At 35.0% G+C, this 25,738-nt stretch overlaps 1 long non-coding RNA gene across 1 annotated transcript; it reads left to right on the top strand.

The window, feature by feature from the left end:
• Positions 1-2,156: 2,156 nt before the first annotated feature.
• On the top strand, positions 2,157-25,376 carry LOC146891491 (uncharacterized). Its single transcript, XR_014997469.1, has 3 exons — positions 2,157-2,495; positions 17,506-17,668; positions 25,276-25,376. It is a non-coding gene; the product is annotated as an uncharacterized LOC146891491 (long non-coding RNA).
• The last annotated feature ends 362 nt before the right edge of the window (positions 25,377-25,738 follow it).

Below are 25,738 nucleotides of genomic sequence, written 5' to 3'. Positions count from 1 at the left end.
TACAACGCACACCTTCATGCTTTGCAAAAGCAGGGAAATAAGTGCCTCTTTTATTCAGAATAGAATAGAAGACTATCTGCTACTGCCCTGCCCATACATATCTTGCCACAATGAAGGCAGAATGTCTAAAGGATAAGAGAATTGCAAGCATATTCCTGATGTGTGAAGTCATTCTGTATATGTGTTGCTCTTATTTGTTAATGAATAAAGCAGCTTTGGCCTATGAAAGGGCAAAATATAACCAGGCTGGAAGACATATAGATAGATAGATAGATAGATAGATAGATAGATAGATAGATAGATAGATAGATAGATAGAGAGTAGGTGGTATCAAAGAGATGCCAAGCAGCTGCCGAAGGAGGCAGATGTCATGTAGCTGACCAAGAAGCAAGAGGTAGCAATGAACATGGGGTAAAATACAAAACAATAGATATGAGTTAATTTCACATGTAAGAGCCAGATAGAAATAAGCCTGAGTCACCAGCCAAACAGTTTTGTAATTAATATTGTTTTGTGTAACTGTTCTAGTCTGGGCAGCCGGGAAGCGAACATTCTCCATCTAATAATTCCCTGTCAATCAATCATCCTGTATGCTATGGCTACATTATTCTTTAAGTTCAGCTACTAGCAAGGACACACTAATATCCTTATGACTTAAGCAAAACATAGCTACTTGTTCTCAAATGAGAGATTAAAAAAATATGGATCCACAAAGACTGAGCAAAGCTGCATGAGAGAAAAATAATGAAAACAAATTTGATTGGATAAGGAAAGTTAAAAAAAAAAAAGAAAGAAAATAAAAGGTATGATTCTAACCAAAACCGTGTGCCAGGAAAACCGATAGTCTCAAATCACTCTGGTCTGCCTGGTAGCTTTCATGCAAATGTCATTTGAATTGCAGAGACAGTAAATAAAGGTTTCTATTCCTAACCTTACTCAGGCAACAACATGCCGTTATTTGTATATGGTTTGAGTTTTTCTTCCAAGGGTCCCTGTGTTGGAGGTTTGGTCTTCATTTTTCTTTTCTTTTCTTCTTCTTCTTCTTCTTCTTCTTTTTGTAGGGGGCAAATAGCGATGACATGTAGACCACCAATGGCAAGTAAGGGGGGGTGTTGAAATACTTCTTTGCTATGCAGAATGTGGGGATCAGACCCTGGAGAGTACCTACTGTAGGCTAGTTTTGAATCAACCAGACCACAATTTTTTTTTGGTTCCCTGGTCCACCATGTGATTTTTCTTGCACACTTTCCCATTATAAGGCTTTAGGGGCAGGGACCAAAGTTGACGACATGCTATAAGCTAAATAAGTCTCTTTTTAAAAAACACTCAGTTTGATATATTTTATATTTACAATATAATTATATTTGATAATATAATTATCCACATGTTCAAAATAAGTTATATATTTTACTAATTACACATATCTATATACGTGTACATATATCTTTGTATTTATTTATGTTTATAGATTCACATATATCTATCTATATAGATATACATATACATCTCTTCATTTATGTTTTTATTTCCATATAGTCAACATATAAAAACATATGTGGTGCCATCCCCAATATTCTGATTGTATTATACATACAGTATGTATCACTGCAGTGGTGGAACCTTTACAATCCATTCTTTCATTTGGTGACAGGTAAAGACCTAGAACTGCTGCACACATAATATATCAAGTTGTTAGTTATTTTCATCAATATTAAAACATAAAAGTAAATCAAATTTATTTTACAAGTAAGTCTTCATTGAGAAACCGGTGCAATGAGCATAAATCAGGCTATGTATCAGCACTATGTTCACTTTTGCTTTCGTTACCACTCAGAACGTGAACGATTCTAGACAAGTTGAAAAAAAAATTAGAAAACGCTGAGTTTAATTTTAATTTAAAGAAGATTTTGGTAAGCAGTTGACTAATTGTCTCCATTCTAAAGGTTTTCAAACTCCTATTTTAAAATTTACATATAATTATTTATATATAACAGAAGTAACATACCCCTCTAATCAGTTGAAGATAAACAAAAGATTTATTTAGGACTGGAAGATTAGATTTTTTCCCACTTCAGGAATTTTACTTTTGTTGGTGATGTCATAATTTATAATTGTGTACTTGGGTCCAAGTCTTCTATGATGGTTGCAGCTGTACCTTCTCCGAGCCCTCTCTGCTGTGGCAAATGACCTGCTGTTTTTCTTTGGGATGGCTCAGAAAGGCTCCTGCTAATACTCAAGACTATCTCTCCAACTTGAGCCTTATCTCTCTAATGAATGTCTGCTCCCCAGCAGAGCTAAGAGTCTAGGGAGAACCAAACCACTTGATCCTTACTTTATGGACATCTACTTACCGGATCTCAGGGTCAGAAGCTCTGTGATGTAGTCATTCCGGTGTTGTACTCTCTCCAGGAATCTAGGGTTCAAACAACCCCTGCAGCCAATAACTGCTATGGTGAAAGATGGCCTCAAGCTGGTTTGCCTGCTCCAGACCTCAGGTATTACGGACGACTGTTTGCCTGGACTTGCTACTTTGCTGATCTGAAGCCCCAGTGTCCCTTCTCCTCCCCACTGACAGTCTACCTTTAATTGGGTGTTTTCTCAACACCTTGTCTCACACCTTATCTTGGCCCCTTTATGTTTGTCTGGGCAAGATCCAAAGAGAATTATCCTGATTTTAGTCCTTCCCTAAATCACTAACTCTATTCTTGCTACTTCATGCATTAGGAACTGTAGGTGTGTGATACTGTAGCATTTCCCATCCCATCAGGACAGGCACTTACTGTTATCAGTGAGGAAATCTGATGCTGCCTAGTGTCCTCAGAAAAGAATTTGACTAGTTTGTCCCCAAATCCAGCTTTAGTTTTTATGAGAGCTGGATTTTAAGATTATTTCAGGAAATGGTTGTATAATTCGTCCACAGAAAGAACAACAGACAATACACGGAGGTTACTATAATTAGAGGGAGAAAAACGTCAACAATGAGAAAAGTGAGCTCTTTCTTGGGAAGTGTTGTTTTAGTGTACCCTTTTCTGTGTTTCATAAAAACTGAATTGGCATTTTTAAGAGTTTAATCTTGACTTTGAAAAATAGTACATATATGTTCATTATTACTATTTGGTTTGAGTTTGTTGTTTTCATTTCTTTCTTTTTGAGACAGTGTTTCTCTGTAGCTTTGGAGCCTGTCTTGGAACTAGCTTTTCTAGTCCAGGCTAGAACTCATGCGTCCCGAGTGCTGGGATTAAAGGTGTGTGTCACCACCACCCAGCTCTATTTATTTTTAGTTTTATATTTACTTTTATTACTTATATCACTTTAATATGATAATATAATGATGAATTTAAGTTTGTTGGTTTTAATACAGAATTAGCAATCTATATGTTGCTTCCAAAAGTAACCACTATATTATTAAATAATTATAACCAAAAACTAAATACTCTGAGTACACGAGACTTGTTGCCTGTGATGTGAAAACATCTTCCATGTTCTCAATATGAGCTGAGCTTTTAAGAGAGAGGAGTTAGTGGAACTTCTGGCAATGGGAAGTCTTGGGACCCTTGGAAGGCAAGAGCAAGACATTCATCATGAAACTGTTGACTACTAGCTAACAGAAATGTACAATATCCAGAAGTTATCTGCATATCAGGCATTTTGAAGCCATAAGAGAATACATATCACAAGCAGTGAAATGGCATTGAGAGAATAAATATATGTGTGTCAGACCAGTGCGATTCAGAGGCAAAGAAACAAGTATGTCCATGAAATAAGGCACACTCCTTCCTTATTAACAATCCACAGGGTATTTACTGTCTAGTTACCTCAATTTATAAGCAAATAAGACTGTGTGACATTACACTCATTCTGTGAGGGATGGTATAGCAGATAGTAACCTAAAGTATCATCTTAGCTTAATATTTTTTGCTTCTTTCACAAAAATATCAGAAGCTTCTCCTCCTTTCTGTTCCTCTAAAAGTGTTTAAACAGCTTTGTAATTAAAATAGTTCTCACATCTGCATTTTTGCTTTCAGATTTTGCGCTTACTTAGAGTGTTGTCTATGGATATGGAATAGAAAAGTCCACAAATAAGCAATTCATGAATAAGTAGTGTGTTTTTCTGTGTACTATAACAAAATCCAACACTGATTCTAATGTTTCCAACAGGAAATGAACTATCACCATATCCAGCACAGAGACACATACATAGCCTACTAGGAACTGTGATACCTCTTGCTTACCAAAAGGACTATGATATTGTTGCAGTATGTGTGTGCACGAATTAACCTTTATGCTTATGCTTCTTTATGATTAAAAAAATCCAATTGTGAATGTGTACCGAACATGAGTCTGCATCATCCCAGTATGAGCAGCCAGCCGTGAGTGTGATGGGAAAGAACACCCAGCCGACGGTGGTGGAAGAGAATTTATCTATTAAGAGAAGGCAGGGGACAGTTATACCACAGGAAAAATGGCTGGTTGGATCCATGTGATGGGCTGTTATTGGCTGGGGCAAGAACACTGAGAATGTCGAGGGGTGCTTCACCAGCAGGGAATAGGGGAAGAAAACTTATAAGGTCATATAAAAAAGAAAAGAATTCTGGAATAGTTGTTTCAGTGATCAGATAAAATGCAACCAGTACTCATAGGCTTAGAGAGGCATGAGGTTACAAATTACTACATACAACATGCATATCTGCTCCTGTGGAAGTCTATCTGCTAGAGTCTGTTGGTGCCTGATCAAGGTGGGAAAAGCAACCAAACTCAAGCCGCTTTCAGAATGAAAAAATCCCTGATTTTAGATATGCTCTGACTCCTTCTTAGCTTCAGGCCATCCCCCACTCACACTTACAGGCCACATTTTCATTATCCATTCATCAACTGCTCCTCATCTCTGTTCTGTTCTCCCCTATAGCAAATAAGGCAGCAAACAGCATGAATACACATATCTAGCAGACTTTTTCATGAAGCAGGAAATTTAAGAATAGTTAGGCCTATATTGGCAGTTCATCAGTCACCTTCTGCTGTTTCCTGAAGAATGTCTGGCAGACTCTTTCATGTAGCAGGAACCCCAAAGGATCATTTCTCACCTTTAGACAAGTTCAGCTGTCATTTCTCCACAGGTCGTGCATGTCCAGTCAAGTAGTGCAGGCAAGAACAGTTTCTTGCCCAAATGGTTAACCAAGTCTATAGAAGCCTCTTCAATGCCCATCTTCTTCTTGAAGTAGCTTATGCAGCCAGCAGCAGATGTGTCTCATTGTCATGAAACATCCTAAGTTATTAAAACATTTTAAATATCATATTCTGAAGGTCTCTAAAAGATTTGAGAAATATCTACCCATTTAAAATGCATCTCTGTACATCTACAAAAATCTAACTAACATGACTACAATCTTTACTATTACAGATGACTCTCTATTAAGCTATATTACTTAATACATTGCATTTTTAAATGAGCTGGACAAAAACACAAATCAAGAGCACAATTTTATATACATATATATATATATCACAAAACTGACCTTAAATTTGCATAAAAAACAAAGATCCATACCAAGACAAATTATTCATATTTATGTCAGAGTCCCCTCTGTGTGCTGTGATTATCATTAATTAATAAAGAAACTGCTTTGGTCCTGTGGCAGGGAAGACCAGAATTATGTGCAGAAAGTTAGGCTATATGCTGTGAGAAAGAAGGGCAGAGTCAGAGAGATTGCATGGAGCTGCGAGAGTCAGACATGTTGAAACTTTGCTGGTAAGTCACTGCCATGTAGCAATACACATATTAATAGAAATGGGTTTAATTAATATGTAAGAGATGGTCGATGAGAGGCTAGAGCAAATGGGCCAAGCAGTGATTTGATTAATACAACTTTTGTATGATTATTTTGGTGCTGAGCAGCTGGGACTAACCAAGCGGCCCCTCTCTTTCTCTCCAACAGACAAATAAAATAAAACATCAAAAACAAGAACACGATTATAAGAAATTGTTGTATGGAGGCTGCTTGTTCATTTCCTGACTGGTCAGGTTCCTGAAGTAAACACTCAGAAACCATATTATTTGCAATACTATTTGGCCAACAACTTAAGCATGTTTCTGGCTCACTCTTACATGTTGCTTTAACCCATATCTATTAATATGTGTATTCCCAGAATGGTAGTGGCTTTATGGCTAAATTTCCAGTTTGTCTCTGGCAAGGCTACCTTACTTCTCCCTGAATTGACCTTTCTCCCAGAATTCAGTTTAGTTTTTCCCACCTAGCTCTACTTTACCCTATCACAGGCAAAGGTAGATTTCTTTGTTAAACAATGATATTCACAGCATACAGAGGGGAATCCCACATCACCTTTCCTTTTAAAAAGGAAGGTTTTGACTTTAACATAATAAAATTACATATAGCAAAACAGGTATCAAGCAAGAATTACAGTTACAATATTTATATCTACTTTATCTTTTATCAGAATTAAGGAAAACTATAATTATAACTATCTATTATTCAATTCCATCAAAGACTCCAGAGGTGATATATTACCTAAGTTAACAGGAAGTGCATTATAAGGAACTTCTAAAACTCTAGAGTTGACATAGACATCTTGCTGCCTAGATAGTCACCCAAATTTCTTCTGTACCATTGGGGCATCCATATTCAGCCTACAGATCCATAGTATCTAGCAGGCATTTCCATGAAGCAGGATATTTTAAAGACAGTTCTTCCTATATTGGCAATTTTTAGTCACTTTCTTCTGTGTGCTCCAGAATGTCTGTCAGACTTTATGATGAAGCAGGAACAACAAAGGATCATCTAACCATTAGGCAATTTCAGTAGTCATTTCTCTGTGGGTTCTGCATGCCCAGTTCATAAGTCATAGCATCATAAAGCCCAGGTAAGAACAATTTTTGCCCAAATGGCTTCCAAACTCCATGAGGAGCCTCTTCATTGTCCATCACCCTCTTGAAGTTATTGGTGCTGCCATGAGCAGATGTGTATCACTGTTATGTAAAGTCTTAAATTCTTAAAATATTTTAAATGCCATATTCTGAAAGTCTTTAAAGAATCTGAAGAATACCTGTCTAACTGAAATGTATCTCTATATATCTAAAAAATCTGACTAACATGACTACAATCTTAACTATTATAGATAACTCCCTATTATTTATTATATTGATTAATTATAGATTACATTTTTAAATGAGCTGAACTATCATAATACCTTAATCAAGAGCAGAAATATATATATATATTTATATATATATATCAAAATTGACCTTAAATTTATATCAACAAACCAAGATCCAGCCAGTCCAAAATTTCTATATCATATCCCTCTTTAAATATAAATATCCCCCTTTTTAAATATAAATATCCCCCTTTAAATATAAACAAACATTTATAAACAATGTTTGGGAATTTTGGGTGTGGTTCTCTCCAAACTGCTTCCTATTTTTTTTGTTAAGCAAAGTACTTTCGGGAGTGTTTACGATGGCCATACAGGGGTTTGGTCTAACAAATCACATTAGTCTGGAATTAATCCAAAGATTCTCATCTTCTGTGGAAATAAAAGAATAACCTCTTTTCCAAAGCAACATATCCTAAGACCAAAATTTTGAAGACAAGATACCTTTAAAGTATCCATGTTGGTTTAGCTTAACAGTCCATACAATGAATGAAATATCTCTGTACTTAGCTCCTTCACAGTAAAAAATTAAAGAAAAATAGTATTCATAATCCAGACTCTCTGTGTATATTCCAAGTTTACGTGGCTTATTTTTATTATTCTATTATTTTTTCTACAAATTTAATATTTATTTTATTATCTTTACTCCTTTAATCTATGATGTACTCTTTTATATTACATTTACTGTCTCTTTGCTCTTTTGCTCTTTTTTTCTTTCTAAAAAGCCTACTTACATTTTTTTTAGATACACTATGTCTCATTTAGGGATCTTTTATGTCTGAATCTGTCCTTATTACATAACCGTAATCCTTTTCTGACAAGGAGTGCTCCTTAAAATGCTAAGCATTACTTAAATCTTAAAGCTGTGGCATTGCTAGGACAAATACAGCCCTGCCTGCTTGCTCCACCCAGTCAAACATGGCAGCTGAAGTCCATTCAGTGCCTGAGACTACCAGGTGAGGGCCGTCCTCACCACCTCAACTCTGATAACCAGTTGGCCATGCCACCACCAAATAATTTTCAGCACACTGCCCATAAACACCATTTAAATGCTCAGCTTCTAGAAAGAGTAGGAATTCACACTGGCAATGTAGCCCAGAAAACTGCCTTTTCAAAACCGTGCAGTTTTTTTTTTTCTGCTACTGTTGTATCAGGAAAACATCTCTTAAAGAAGCCACAGCATTAAGCCATGCTCAACTCTGTTTTTTTTATTGTTTTTTTTTTGGGGGGGGGTGATCTATCTATCTATCTATTTATTCATTTATTTATTTATTGCCTAGATTTACTTCCAAAACTCTCTCAGGTTTTATTTCTTCCCAAACCAACACTCTCAGGTTTTAAGTGAATTTTAGTTTTCCATATTGGCACCAATTTGTTTTATGGAGTCCACTCGTTCCTTTGCCAGCTTCCCAGACTCCCAAAATTATAATAGAAAAGTCATATTATTTGTAATACTGTTTAGCCAATAGTTTAAGCTTATTTCTAACTAACTCTTGCATGTTACTTTAACCTATCTCTATTAATATGTTTATCACCTTAAGATTGTGGCTTACCTGGTAAAGTTCCATAGTCTGTTTTCAGCAGGCAACATATCTTCTCCCAGAGTCCACCTTCTTTATCCCAGCAATCAGTTTAGTTTTCCCTACCTAGCTCTACTTCACCCTATCACAGGTCAAGACAGTTTTCTTTATTAACCAATGGCATTCACAGCATATAACGGGGAATTACACATCAATAAATTAAGTATAAAATATCATTAGTAGACTCATAGTAATCAGACCTGGGAAGGAATTTGATGAAATGACTTCAACTCTATTGTTGATGACATGCCATAAACAATGAAAATCAATGCAAAACCTGACCACAGCATCCATACTCAAGAATTCATCCTGACATTAAATAGGCTAGTAACAGAACCAAAAATATAAGCAGAGCATAGCAGATTTACTTTATGAAATTATGTCACATAGATTTCCTGAGTCTATATGAAGAGATGCTCATTCCAAAGAGAAGGATTTAGAGCTTCAAATTCAGGCTATGCACTTTTATACAAAGCTCTTTTCAGATAATTGTATTCTTTATTACTTCTGGACTTCATTATCTTACAGATTTCAGTTTTACTGTGTTGGCAGTGCCTGTTGATAAAAATGATTTTTTTGGTAATACAGTCTAATCTTTAAACTTTTTCTATCTATTGCTTTGAGTCAACGTTTAAGAAACAACACCATAATCTAAATGCATATTTATTTATAGATTTACTAAACAAATTTTATTTTATATGTAGTGTCAGGAATTCATGGACCATGTGTTAGAAACAATGCATTTATTCATATATTGATGACAGTGGGTATTTGTTTCTTTTATTGGTGTAAATGGACTTTTCCATATAGCCCAAGATGACCAGGAGTGTTCTGTATTGACCATGCTAGTCTTAAACTCTCATTACTCCTCTTGCCTCAGCATTCTAAGTACTAAGATAACAGGTGTTTGCCACTACAACAGACTTTTTGATGACACTTAGATATGGGGACTTGATATTTAAGACTTAATCAAGTCATCATAATAAAACCCTATATAAGACTGCTTTATATGAATGGACAGATGAAACTCAACTTCCTGGCCTATCTTCTCTGTCCTGCCATTAAAATGTATGAAAATCAGCTGTATCTAATAAGTCATCAAATATAGGTGCTGAATTCAATGTGATAGTAACCTCTTTTACTGAGCGTTCAAGTCATACTGAAATCATTTTGTATACCAAATTTAAAAAATCCAAAAGTGAATTCAAAAGAATAATATTTATTTTATTAATTTCATGTGAACTATAAATATTGTTGTTCATAAAGGAAAAGAGAGGGGAGGAATAAATAATTAAGGATGGGGAGAAAAAATGGGAGGTTCAAAAACTAAAATAAGAGAAAGAACAAGGGGTAAAAAGGATAGGAGGGGAAGAGTATGGATAGGAGGGGTAAGAAGAGAACAGAGAAAAGGAGGAGAGAAGAGGACAGAAGTTTAGTCATCAATAAGCAATGAAAAGAGACACTGCTCCTATTCTTGTCTATACTCTGGAACCTTTAGTGTCTTGATCTTGGCCTCTTATAGGTTATACCATGCTTCTGATATTGAAGACACTGTGATTTTTTTGCATTTTGTAATAATAACACAAGTAATCTTATTTGCATAAATTGATAACTTGGAAAATTAAAAACCAATAAATGAATAAACACAACATGGAAAAGAAGAAATTATAAAAATGGACCAGTTAAAATGGAAATTCTCTAAATTATTATTGCAAAGACAGTTACATAATGAATTACAAATATTAAAATTCCATCTTGAAATAAATAATGTAAATGTAAGAGTGCAAATGATAAGTCAAATGTCTTTATCAACTGCAATGCCCTAGGAATGTTTGCAACTAACTCAGAGAAGTAACAATCACAATCACATAAATATGAAATGACATTTCATTCAGGAAATGCGGACATGTCATCACAAGATGACTAAGGACCATTTACTTGTGATGAAATTCATGGCCATGTGAAATGCACTTTAATTTTTTTAAAAAAACAAGTCTGAAAAACTAATAAATTGGGCATCTGAGACCTTACAAGCATTAATTTCATTTTATTTTCCATAGGTTAAAACTGAAAATTTAAGGTTGGACTTTACAATTATTTTAAATGAAAATACAGAATGTATTGTAGAAATATTCATTAATAATTGTTTCATATAGTACACCAAACTTTTATAATTAGGAGTATACTAGATACTTCCCCTCTAAGTGCTTACCAATGTCTGCCTATATAGCAAAGAAACAAAAAAAGCTCCACAAGTGTTAGAATTCAGCTCCAGAAGTGTTATGCTGTACTTTGTATTACTCTGATTGAGATGTTCTTATTTCAAATTGAAACATATATATATATATATATATATATATATATATATATATATATATAATGAAGGATTTTAGCTACCCATTTACTTCTCTGTAAAGAAACATTCTACCGGGTTCTTCTTTAGCTGTGTTTTTCTGATTCTTTGATATCCTTTCAAATGTCAGCAATTCATCAGACTTTCTGCCTTAGCAATATTGTGCTATTTCAGAGTTCCACCAGTATCCCAAAACTCTTCCACTGAGTTTGTTCTACATATTAGAACTGCAGAAAGCTCAACATATTATGAGAAAAAGTTCAGAACATTTTTATTTTTTTAGCTCTGTAGGAATTCTAAGAATCTCCTGCCTCTGTGCTTAAGCACATGAACAAAAATCAGCAGGGTTTCCATAATTTTGGTAGAACAAAAATTTAAAATACACTCTGTAAGTTTTGCTCATGACTAGATGAGAAAGGGAATTTTTTTTTCTGTAAATGAGTTGTCATCACAGATTCTTTAAAGGACAAACCTGTAATTGATGAAATTTAAATTGTTCTCACAGGAAAATTATTGTTAAACATCTGATACTCAGGACGACATTTATTCGGATTTTGATTAAGCAATTAGGTCATACCTTTGTCATCAGTTTAGTCATCCTTATTAAGCAAATATAATAAAGAGACATACTTAAGATATTAAACTTTGTGTGTTAATGCAATGCTTACCTCTGTATACAGAGCAAAGAATTTTTTAATAAAAGATGACTTCTCAACAGTGGGGGACTTTTTTTTTCACAGATCGGGGTCCTGTATATACAAGTCAACACTCTATAACTGAACTACTTTGCTAGATATTAATAGAAAAAAAAAAGATAGGAGACAAACAGGGGAAAGTTAATTGAACATTACTAAGCAGAGTCACTGAAATCCAGTGTGTTCTTTTCATTCTGCTGCTATTTCACTAGACAGCTACAGCACATGAGAAATCTGCTGCATTGGCTGCAAAATTATTTCTCTATTTTATAATTTTTAAGTAATCTTATCACTTATCAATACTGACAGAGCTATTGATAATGGTTCATATCCCCATCTTAGTGGAGACTTTAGATAAGGTATTCATTCTGGTTAGTAATTAGAATTAAATGATAATGATAAATTTCTGTATTTGCATCATTCTGTGTCTTTTATTTTAATCACATCTGATTTATTAATGTGATTATTTCTATTAACTTACTAATAACTTACCATTTCCAATAGGCAATCATTTTTAACAATTCAAAGCATTAGAATTATTAGCTACTTCAAAACAAAAAATATGTTTATTAATGCTTCAAGAATTTCATACATTGTATTTAATAATTTTCATTCTCCTGTACTAAATTCTCTCACACCCCAGCTTTTCCATCTATTTAATGTCGATTGACAGAGGTTTCTGACCCACCTGATTCTACAGCCATTCAGTTTCAAAAAAATACCCAGAGGCTTATGTTAATTATAAACTGGATGGCCTATTACCTCAGGCTTTTTATTAGTTAATTCTAACATCTTGCATTAACCCATATTTCTTGTTTTTGTTAGCCACATGCCTTGGTATCTTTTATCAGTAAGACATACTATCTCATGTTTTCTGCCTGAGTGGTGACTGCAGACTGAATTATCCTGTTCGGGTCACCCTGCCTATACTTCCTTCCTGGCTGCTGGCTAATCAGCATTTTATTAAACCAATACAAATGACAAATCTTTACAGGGTACAAGATCATTTATCCCACAGCAAATGTCCTTTTCTCTCCTTTTAAATTTTTATTCTTTATTAAATATTTACTTCAGTGTTAGCTTCCCAAATAATCTTGGTACTGGAGTCTGCTCTATAACATGCTCTACCTACCAAGGGCACAACTTTCAAGAAAATTGACTCTTCATTTCCCAACAGCTAATAGCTTTTCCGTTAAGGTTTATATTGATATAATAAATACCATAACAAAAGCAAAATGTGGAGAAAAGGTCTAGTTTAATCACACTTCCACATCACAGTCAGTTCTCCAGGAAAATCAGGGCAGAAACTCAAGACAAGAACTGATGCAGAAGTCATGAAAGAATGCTGATTGTTGACTTGCTCCTCATGGTTTCCTTGGTTTGCCTTATCATATTATCCAAGGCCATAAGCCCAGGGATGGCACTACTCAGAGTAAAGGAGGATCTTCCCTAATAGTTATCAATCAAGAAAGTAAGCTTGCCCAAGTCAAATATGATATGGGCATTTTCTCAGTTAATAGTCCTTCTCACAAATGACTCTAGCTTGTGACAAGTTGACATAAAACTAGCCAGCACAACTGACCCCTGGTAAACTCTACACACAAACACATCACTTGTAAATCAAAATTTCCCCTTTCTTATCTATCTCCAAGAACTCAATTTAATACTGATGCTATAATATAAAACATTTCAAAAAGTTTTTAAAATAAAAGGTTCTTTAAAGTTATATTTTTCAAGACATCCAAAGTATCTTTTAAAGTTTAAACCTCCCTGAAATATTCATAGTCTCTCTAAAACTGCAGTCTTCTTAAAAGTTCAAATTCTCACTAAAACTGCAATGTTTATTTAAAATATACATGCGCCTAAAACTGTAGGTTTCAGTAAAATCAAAATTATGCTAATTACTGTCTTATTTCAAAAAGAATAACAGGTCAAAACACATTCAAATTAAAAACAAATTTCAGCGGTATAAAAATTTAGGGCCCCCTTTTGGTCCTCTGTGTTTCAAGGCGCTCCTTTTCTTCAGCACTGCTGCTTGCAGGACACAATATCATCTCTTGAGGGCTCGGAGTCTCTCCATTACACTACTCTTGTCCTTGATGATCCATCCATGGTACTGACACATCCAACATGCTGGAATCTCTGCAACTGCCCTGGAACAAAAATGTTTCCTCCGATCTCTTTAGAGATTCTGACTGCTATATGTTGCCAAATATTTCAACTTCTATCCAGGACTCCCTCAAGCTTCATCTTCTATGGCAGCTGAGGCTTCACCATCATCAATGCCTCCACAGGCTTCTGCTCAGGTGCTCAGCACTGCCATCCAGCTATCCATGACCATGACATGCTTTCAAGATTAATTCCACTGAGTAACTCATATATGAAGTTTGGCTGTCAACATGAGATGAAGCCTCAAGCCACTTTGAACCACAACTTCTGTGTGATGACTTTGAGGAAATACTCCCAGTTTGCCCTCAATGGTCCTGATCTTCTTTAACTGATTTCTCAGCTCCAGATGACCAGGAAAGCAAAGAATTTCCTGTTCATTACAGCCCATTATTTTCCTGAGCAGATTAGACACCATAGATCACATACAACATATCAAGCAAGCAGTGCTGGTGGAATCTTTGCTCCCCCTTGAAACCTGCCAAGACAGACTTCAATAATCTGCATTACAGTCAGCAATGTATCCACAATTCCAACAGACCAACACACTCTGCTCTTAGTACTCCAAATCCATCTCCAAGCCGAAATTATAAAGTCCTTCCACAGTTCTTACCAAAATATGGTGACGTCCTTTCACAGCAGTACCCACATAATACCAATTTCTGTCTTACTTAGAGTTTCTATTGCTTTGATAAATACCATGAGCATTACTTACACTTCCACATCAGTCATCCAGAACGATCTGGGTAAGAACTCAAGGAAAAAACCTGGAGGCAGTCCCTTTCCCTCAACTTCTTCTCCTCCCTCCTCTTCTCCCCCACACCCACACTCCCAATTTTGTCAAACAACATTGTCCTTTTCCCCCTTCCAGGTGGATCCATGTATGTTTTTCTTAGAGTTCATCTTGTTATTTAGCTTCTCTAAGGTTGTGACTATAGGCTTGTTATTCTTTGCTTTACTGCTAGTATCCACTTATTAGTGAGTACATATCTGTTTCATCTTTCTTGGTCTGGGTTACCTCACTCCGGATGGTTTTGGACGGAAAAAGGGAGGGAGGAGAAAAACTTGAGGGAACAGGATAGTCGAGATAGAGGAAGGATAGACATGGAGAGCAAGGAAAGAGATATTTTGATTGAGGGCGTCATAATGGGGCTAGCAAGAAACCTGGCACTAGAGAAATTCCCAGGATCCACAAGGATGACCCAGCTAAGAACGTAAGCAATAGACAAGAGGGTGCCCAAACTGGCCTTGCCCTGTAGTCAGACTGATGAATATCTTAAATAATACCATAGAACCTTCATCCAACAACTGATGGAAACAGAGGCAGAGACCCACTCTGGAGCACTAGACTGAGCTCCCAAAGTCAGTTTGAAGAGTGGGAGGAGAGAGAATATGAGCAAAGTGGTCAAAACCATGAGAAGGACACCCGCTGAAGCAGTTTACCTGAGATAGTTGGAGCTCACCAACTCCAGACCATCAGGGAAAGAGCCAGCATAGGTCCAAACTAGTCCCTCTGAATGTGGGTGACAGTTGTGTGACTGGGGCAGACTGTGCGGCCACAGGCAGTAGCACCAGGATTTATCTCTACTGCTTGTACTGGCTTTTGGTAACCTGTTCTCTTTGAATGGATACCTATCTCAGTCCAAATATAGTAGGGAGGGTCTTGGGCCTTTTCCAAAGCAATACGTCTTACCTTCTCAAAGGAGTGGATGAGGGGTTAAGTGGAAGAGGTAGGTGTAGGGAATGGGAGAAGGGTAAAAAGCAGAAACTGGGATCGGTACGTAGAATAAAAAAGATAGCTTGTTTTTAAAATAAAATAAAACAAAACAAACTGAAATAACACCAACCAACCAACCAACAAAAAACCTGGAGGCAGAAACTGATATAGCTATAGCAGACATGGAAGAATGTTGTTTACTGGCTTTCTCCCCACTGTTTTTTGTTCACCTGTCTTCTTATAGTATTTAGAATAACCTGCAAACCCACAATGAGCTGGACCTTCCTACATCAATCATCTATCAAGAAAATTTACCACAGTCATGCTTACAGGGCAATCTTGTGGGGACATTTCTCAACTGTGAACTCACATGTGCAATTGCCTTGCTGTGCCTAGAAAGACTATTTCCTGCAAGTTATCTACACACCTGTGTGTTATAATCATCACACCTGTATGTTATAATCGTCCCATCCTTCTCTTTGGAAATCAATATAGCAATTTCTTAGAAAATTGGGAATCCTTCTAACTCAATACCTAGCAAAACCACTCTTATGCATATACCCAAAGGATGCTCAAACATACCACAAAGACATTTGCTCAATTATGTTCATAACAGCTTGCTCTATTTGTAATAGCCAGAATGTGGAAACATCCTAAATGCCCCTAGTTGAAGAATAGATAAAGAAAATATGGTCTGTTTATACTATGGAGTACTAGTCAGCAGTTAAAAACAAGTGCATCACTGTAAAATTTATAGGCCAATGAATGGGACTAGAAAAAATGTCATCTTGAAGTGAGGTAACCTAGACTAAGAAAAACAAACATGATATGTAGTCACTTGGAAGTGGATATTAGCTGTAAAGCCTAACCATGTTACAATCCACAGATCCAAAGATGCTAGCTAAAAAGCAAGGCCCAAGTGGGAACACATAAATTTTCCTGGGGAGGGGAAGATAAGAGATCTCTTGAGTGGCCTGAGAGCAGATTGGTATGGGTACTTGAGAGATCTCGCTAGGTAGTAGATAGATGGGGAGAGTACTGAAGTGGTGACTGGAAAGTGTATGCATTTGGGGATCAGGTAGAAAATGGATACAAGGGAAACTCCTACGAATCTACAAGGATGACCCCAACTAAGACTCCTAGAAATCGTGGATACATAGCTTAAACTGGCCATCCCCAGTAATCAGTTTTGTGACAATTTCCAATTGTCATCAAAAAGTTTTCATTCAGTAACTAATGGAAGCAGATAGAGAGTCCAATATTTAAACACTAGTCCATGTTCAGGAAATCCTGCTAAAGAATTGGAGGAAGGATTGGAAGAGTCAGAATAGTCAAACACATCACAAGAAAACCCACAGACACAAATAACCTGGCTGATAGGAGCTCATAGTCTGGACTAATAGCCCGAGAGTCTGCATGTTACCTAATTAAGTCCTCTACATATACATGACAGTTGTGCAGCTTGAACAATTTGTGAGACTCCTGATAATTACATTTGAAACATAGTTTTCATAAGATCCACACTTAATTTTATGTATATTATTAAAAAAGATGTACATCTAAATAGGCATATATCTTAATCTTACACAATGGAAACTCATATTTAAATATGACATGAAGGTGAGTAAGCCAAATAAACTTGCAATTTACCTCCAGATCTTTACCAGCAATTACATTTTTTTTTCTTGAACATTCAAGTTCTGACTAGATGAAAGAAAGCTCAGAGTACTTTTAATTTGCATTTCTTTTGATAATATAGATTTTGCACACTTTTAAAACTATTTATGAACCACATAATTTCATTTTTGGGGGCTTTCTCTTTATTAGCCTGTGCGTTGACTACTGAAGATGGAAGTATGGAAAGTAGAGAAGCGAGAAGGAGAGAAATGTTGTACAGAGGTAAACATACTGTGTATGCAAGTGGAATAGTGGAACACAATGCTTATATATCAGCTTCAGAACAAGAAAAGGAAAACAGATTTTATCTGAGGTTTGTTTTTCTAATATTTTTTTACATCTACAATAATCATCTACTTATATTTGCTTATAATCATGAATGTTTATAATGAAAAATCTGTCAACATGAATCCCATATGCTCCTTCCTAATTTAATCTTGACCCAAAGCATAATGTTTTTATAATATCAAGGCAATTAATTGATGGGAAATAAAAAAGATCAAAATTAATTACAGAAAATTTTCATCAAATGAAAAATAAATTAGTATGATGACTTAAAGGAGATTACATCTTAAAATCCCACTTACCATTAACTCAATTAATGCTCCCAACTACCAAATGTTAAAGAACTGCAAATCGTTATATATTTACTCTGAGATACACTTTCTAATTTCATTGCATTTTTATTTCATCTCTTTTTTCAGTGGCAATTTTTTGATAGCATGTTGTCACCAGATAGATATATTCAACCCTAAGAATTAGATTAACTTTCAAGGATAAAAATAACCATTAGCAAATCACCACTCCCTATACATTAGTGAACAGGATCTATGTAACTGAAAAAGTGTATGTGGGCAGTTTTCAAACTGAAAATGTAATTGCTTAGATGGCCAAGAACTGAAGGCTCAATAGCCAAGAGACCTAGTCAATAAAATGATTCTTAATGATACTCTTCCATACTCAAGGCGCCTTGGCAAATCATTACCAGAATGGTTTCATCCAGAAACTGATAGGAGCCAATGTAGAGACCCACAGTCAACCATTAGGTAAAAAAGAGGTGGAGAATAAGTTTTAGGATTCAGAAGGGTCAGGACACCTTGAGAACATGGCCCACCAAAACAACAGAATAAGGTTTATATAGGTTCAAAGAGACTTACAAGACAATCATGGAACCTACATGGGTTTGAACTAGGTTCTCTATATACATGCTGTTGTTGCTAGATTGGTATTTTTTCTGGGATGCCTAACAGTGGGAATGGGAGTATCTATGACACTTTTGCCAGCTCTTGGCACCATTTGCTCCTACTGGGTTGCCCCATATAACCTTGATATGAGGGTTTGTGACTTATCTAACTGTAAATTATTATGCCATATTCTGCTTATATACCTGGGAGGCCTCCTTTTTTTCTGAAAAATAACTAAAGAAGGGTGGATCTGGATGAGATAAAGGGAATTGGAGGGTTAGAAATTGTGAAAGTTGGAGTCAGTATGTACTGTATGAAAGTAGAATAAATTTTAAAAGGTTAAAAATCAGTTACTCTACAATCTGCTAAAATGCTTTGAATTTATATGAAACACAAAAATTTAAGGTACTTCAAAAACATTATTTTATCTGGTTTTATATATTTTATAAAAATTATATATATACATATAATATATATATATATATTTTATATATTATACCCCATTCTGGTATGCTCACACTTACGTAGCAAGCTCTTTACCAATTTAGCCACCTCCACTGTTCTTTTGGCTCTAATGTGTTGATACTTTATGACATGGTATGGGAAGTTGATATAGGCTTCTTACTGTGATATAGCTATGTACTATTAAAATAGTATTAAAATGTAAAATTTAATAATATTTAATATATTTTATAGTACTGTATTATATCTAATGTGGTTGGGCAGAAGAAAATAGCTGTACCATTGCTTGAATGCGCAGATCTGAGAATAATGCATTTAATAATGGCACAGGATAGATTAGAAAAGAAGCTGTGAAATCTTACAATATTTCACATTTCAAATCTCACTGCTCTCATAAAAGCTCAGATACAATACTGATATTTGAAACTAAAATTAAACAATGATTCAAACTCATGCTTATTATTGAATAAGTTCTTGAAAAAACATCAGCTTTCTTATACATAACTCAAGCCAATTATTAATTGTATAACAACTGTAACTTGTACAATATGAATGCAAAGTTAAATTCAGGAGCAAAGTACACTAATACAAAATAAAATCTATGCCACATGCTTGACATATACTGCCAATATAGCATTCAACATAAAATGTTTTCAAAATAAAAAAATAAATGATAAAATGAAGAAATTAAAAATAATTAAACAGAAACAGCTGACTTAATAATAGACAAAGTCTGATTGAAGATTTATCAAAATACATGCATCACTCATTATTTAAAATGTAAGGAAATTTTATTATAAAATTATCAGTTGAAAGAAGATATTTAATTTTAAAAATGGCAATGAATTATTGTTGTGGAATATTATTTTAACTATGTAAAGTTTTGTTTCATTCATTTATACTACAAAATGTAACTGTGTAAAGGTCTTAAATTTGCTTATGTTGTATTCATTAGTTATGTGATGGTGTGTTGCATTTGTTTCACCTTGCCTGCCTAAGGCACCAAATTGGCCTAATTAAAAGCTAAACAACCAATAGTTATGCAACATAGGGATAGGCAGGGCTGGCAGGCAGAGAAAATATATAATAAGAGAAATTCAGGATCAGAAGAGGAACAAGAGAAGAAAAGAAAAGAAGAGGGAGATGCTGGGGCCAGCCATTAAGCCATCCAGCTAGCCATGAATAAGAGGGAAGGAAAGACAAATAAAGACAAGTCAAAAAGTCCAGAGGCAAAATGTCGAAAAATAGAAATAGGATAATGTAAGTTAGAAATAAGCTACACTAAGGGTGAAAATTTGTAGCTAACAATGAGTCTCAGTGTCTTTATTTAGGAACCGAGTGGTGGCACCACCCAACCAAAGGGGAGAAAGTCAACTAGGGAATCATATTTATAGTGATGTATTATTATATACAGGTGGGGGGGGGGTTTGAAATACAATAGATTCCATAACAAATTATTTGAAATGGATTAAAAAGGAGGCTCACCTTATAGCCTTGAAGACATGAGGCCCACATTATCAGATGTCTTGTAAATTAGCATACACTAAGGATTCTAGCAAGCTCTCCAGATATTGAGTTTAGGGTCTCAGTTTCCCTCCTAGAGCTCAGCCATGTATTGAGAAGTATATCTCAATAAAGATAATAAAGTCTGTCAGTAACTTAATTAGCTGAAATTGCACCTAGAACCTATAGTCTTTAACTGTTACTTCTATTTTTAGCAATTTCCTTGTTAAATTCTAAAAAAGAAAGCCTGGTTCTAGGGGAGTATATTTGTAGTACAAACCTTGTCTATGATGTACCAAGCCCTTGATCCTTTTATTAATCTCAAAGTTAAGGAAAATATTTGATATTTTATTGTTAATATAATATGTTAGATTTATGCAGAGGTATGTGTGATTTGTGCACTAATAAGCAGTGTCTTCAGAGGTGAAAACAGGGCAAGATTCTGCAGGAGCTGGAGTTAATAGAAGTGACCAACCTGATGTGGATGCTAGGACCTGATTTTCCATTCTGGAAGAGTGGCACTGATTGATCTCCCCAGCCCCCACACTTCTATTTAACTGAATAAACAATAATAGTTATTGGTCAAATCTTTTGACATTTTCTCTGTTTATATCATTTTTATCTTTCATAAAATGATTTTATTTTAATCATTAAATTTTAATGATTTTAAAATTTAATAATTTTAAAGCATTAAAAAATGCTTTATTTAGCTGTTCAGTTTAAACATTTAAGTATTTTTCTTGAGGTTTTTCTCATTGAGTATAGAAATAATTCTGCATTTTTAAATGACTAAATCCTGTGTGCTTTATTGAAAAGTTATAATATAACTCACATTCCCTTTGTCACAGATCTTCTGTCATGGTGACTTCAAGTATACCTGTTTTATTAATACAACTTATTATGCTCCACAATGAATTTGACCTAATGGAAATGTATAGTTTGGTCATAATCTCAGAATATAGTCTACAGTATGGTGGTTTGAGTAACTATTGCCTCCATAGGATTACATATTTAACTCTCTCTTCCTCATTAGTGGATTTAGGAGATGTGGTCTTGTTGGAAAACATGTGGTACTAAGGGTAGACTTTGGGGCTTCAAATGTCCATACCAGACATCATCCTACTCTCTTTACATAGTTTATGGATCAGACGTGAACTCAACCTCTGTTCCAGTGCCATGTCTGCTCTCCATCGTAATGATGGACTAATCCTCTGAAACTGCAAGCAAGAACCCAAACAAATGCTTTCTGTTATAAGTTGCCATTAGGCATGGTATCTTTTCACAGCAACAGAACAATAATTACAACAGAAACGTATGGTGGAATATTACTTTATGCAAAGCTGTGTTACATTTGTTTATGCTGTGTTTGTTTAATTATATAAAATTGTGTTGAATTTTCACCTCTCCTTCATAAGGCACCTGATGGGTTGGAAGCATGTAAATAGCATTTTGATATTACAGAAGTGTATAATTGAGAGGTTCCCTGGAGTATTAGAAGAGACTTTCAACTTTGAAATAAATCTTCAGACTGTGAGAGACTATGGAGATTGATGAAATTGAACTGAATATATTTTGTATTTATGATATGGCTCTAAGGCTTGGGGGTTAAGAAGTAGAATGTGGTGGTTTGCATGAGGATGGCCCCCATAGAATCATACATATTTGAATGTCTGCTTCCCAGTTGGTGGACTGTTTTAAATGACCAGGTGGGGGCCTAGTTGGGTGAATTGTGTCACTGAGGGTGGATTTTGAGATTTCAAAGTATACACCAGGCTAAGTGTCACCCTCTCCCTGTCTGTAACTTATTTACTGATCAATTACGAACTCTCTGCTACTGTCTCAATTCATGCTTGCCTATTTGTAGTCCTGATCCCTGACACAATGTTGAAGGACTAATCCCCTGCAACTACAAAGCAAACCCCTGATTATATGGTTTCTGTTATACTTTGTTTTGGTCAGGGTGTCTCTTCACAGCCATAGTACTGCAACTAGGACAAACAGATTTCATGAACAAATGAAAAACAAAGAAAGTAATACCTGGATTACTAGTTTGTATTTATTTTATTATCAATACATGAGGAAAAGATAGTATCAATTGTCTTAAAAGATGACAAACATACATAAAACTTTTATGTTTTAGAGAAAATGTACTTAGCTGAAAGCCATCTATTTTTAGAAGTTTGTTATAATCATTGTTTTGTCAAACATTTTTACCATTTCCAAATATATGCAGTGTTATTCCTTCTATGATATTTATGAAGTTCAATAAGCTTATGTATTTGGTATCTTTAGTGACTAGTGCATATTACTATATGCACTAAATGTATATTTTCATACATTCAGGCATTGTGCTGTCAATCATGTACACTCATATTTCCATCCTTGGTTCCTCCACTGCCGCCTTCTCCTTCCAGTATCTTTCTCACTAACTAAACATCATTCTAGGTTTCTTTACACATCCTGTCTTTAGCCTATTGCATTTTTTCTCAAGATTAACTGTATCCTCTGATACTAATGTTAGAACAATCTCAATGAACAATTATAGGTCAAAACAATAGGCAGAATTATTAGAGTCCTAACGAGTCTGTAAAGTGGCTACAGAAACAGCAACCTCCAAAACCATGGGAAAAACCAAGACTCACAGCATAAGATTAACCCATGCTTTAGAAACATGAAAACATATCAATTTCTAAATACAAAGAAACATATGAGCATACAAAATATTAGCAGTAGTTTAAATTTTTAGTAATAATTCTCTGAATCTAGTAATCTGCTTCTAATTAATCACATATAGAAAAGACAATAGATTCTAGCTTTTCTGATAATGTGTTATTAGCAATTTTAAGATGTAGTAAATTCCCTAATAAGTAATTTAATTCACTTAATTGAGAGTTGTTAAGCCTCGAAAACATGATTCCAGTGTTCTTAGATGCCCTATGAAGAATCAAATACCAAAAACAATTCAGGGGGGCCCAGAAGTTGAGAGCAGTACCTGTCTGAGTACAAGCATGGAAATTGAGACCCTAAACATTTTGTTACAAATATACATACTTTGTCAGTAACATGAATAATTAAATTCAAATTCATCCCTGGTCAAACCCAGATATAAACACATATTTGCTGAGGCCACCAATACAGGTTTAAAAAATTCTTTAAACAGAGAAATGAGCTAAATGTTCCTGGGCACTTTATCTGAAGAAATTCTAGTTCTCAAAAAAAATATGACTTAAGTGTTTGTGATTTGTCATGCAGCAGTAGATGGTCAACGTATCAAAGGGTTTTTCCTTGAGAGGATGAAATAGAGAACCAGTGTTTTGGAGTTGGCTTTGATCAAGCCATTTTCATGTCCACTAATAAACACTGATGTGTAATTGCCAACAATAACAAACTCATGTGCTGAACCTCAAAGGACAGCTGTGAATTTTCAGACACTCCATCTGTCATTGCGTCATGTTGTTTGGATGTGATATAGAAATGGAATTCCCTGGCAGCATCAATACGATAATGAAATGTATCATCCGTTTGAAATTTTAGTGTTTTCCACCATATACAGATCTCACTATTAAAATAAAAAAGTTGAAACTCAGTGGGTGAAAAATTTCCTCTAATTAGCTGTAAATCATACTCAGTTCATTTCTTATACATGTTGTTAACAGTTTCCCTTAACCATAAATTCAATTTTAAGCTTTACCTCTATCTTCCAAATATTCCGACGAAGGATTTGAGGAATCAATTTACAAATAGAAGAGCCATTTCTATGGACTATGACTATACTAGGACACATCTTAAGCATCTTTTCCAGTCAGTATTGTGACTGCTCCCAACAAATAAAAATAAAGCATAAAATAAGAGTAAACCCCCTCCTAGGTCAAGACTTTTCCATTATTCAATAACAAAACATGCAGTTCAACTCTTTTTTTTTTCTCTCAAAATGGTAAGGAAGTTTCTGCTTTACTTATTGCAGAATCACCTGATGGAAGAAAAACCTCTGCCAACCCATTACCTTCAGCCTTCTTTTTACACAGTAAAAAGCACAGTGGGTGCTATGCTTTATAGGTTGCTTGATGTTTTTATCTAGTTCCTATTGCTGTAAAAGAATATGACAAACTAAAATAGTATATAAAGAACTAGAATTATTTAGCTCACAATTATGAATGCTAGGAAGTTTAGATAAAGGAAATAGAGTGAGGGCCTTGGTAGATAATAAAATGTTGGAAAACATATGACGATAAGAAAATTACACAGTAGAGAAGGTGCGATTGAATTCCCTTTTGTATCTTGGCACTACCTGCTGCAAAAGTAATATGGCATTACAGCTCTCAAAATATGATCATTCTTTAAGGTCTGACCTCTGAACACCAAGAGAATAGCATTCCCACCTCAACATAAGCTGAAGAGGATATTCACACCACAGCAGCAGGTGACAGGATGGTCATCAACCAGCACACTATGCTGTCAGCAGATCTATCATTTACTGGGCCTGGCCGGTGAGCCCATCCTAAACTCTGTACCTGCTGCAGAGTTATCATTTTGAACAATATTGCTGAAGATTAATTTCTTTTGTTTAATATGGGAAATATTCTTTTGATACAGAAAAATCAATCATTCTGGTGTTTCAGTAAGATTACCAGTAAGAGAGCTATGAAGATGACAATGTAACTACTTTTTACCAACACACTTTTAACATTGGGATAAACTACATTAATCATTTTATAAAATTCATTATTTTATTAATTTATAATCTCTAACTTGAACATTCTCTTTATTTCAGATGTTTGCTTACAGTAATATTCCTAATGGATGGTTCTTCTAGCAATATATATGAGCATTCAATGGATCATTTGATATGTCTATCATTTATGTTGATTAAAGAAGACAACTGAAATACGAGCTTCCATCTGAATTTTCTTACTGCATGTAGAGACTATTATGAGAGTGTCTCATGAACAAAATTTGTCACAATCAAGTTTCTGAATAGTCTAATATGTCAACACTTTGTTAAAAGTATTATTGAGCTCTAAGAATAAACTTCAGCATATAAAGATATTGCTCAATAATTATGAGGATCTTTGGAGTTCAAATCCCCAGAACTCACATAGAAACCAAATAAAGTTACACATCTGTAATCCTAGCATTCAATGAAGGTAAAATGCAGGACAGTGGAACTGTTGAGTCTTTCAGTCTATCATGTCTGGCAGCTGTAGCAGCAAATAACAAACACTCTGTGTCAAATA

This window comes from Myodes glareolus, chromosome 16 (genome assembly GCF_982192425.1).
Source record: "Myodes glareolus chromosome 16, mMyoGla1.1, whole genome shotgun sequence".
NCBI lineage: Eukaryota > Metazoa > Chordata > Mammalia > Rodentia > Cricetidae > Myodes > Myodes glareolus.
Note: the sequence above shows the minus strand (reverse complement) of the source record. Positions and strands in the feature narration are given on the sequence as shown.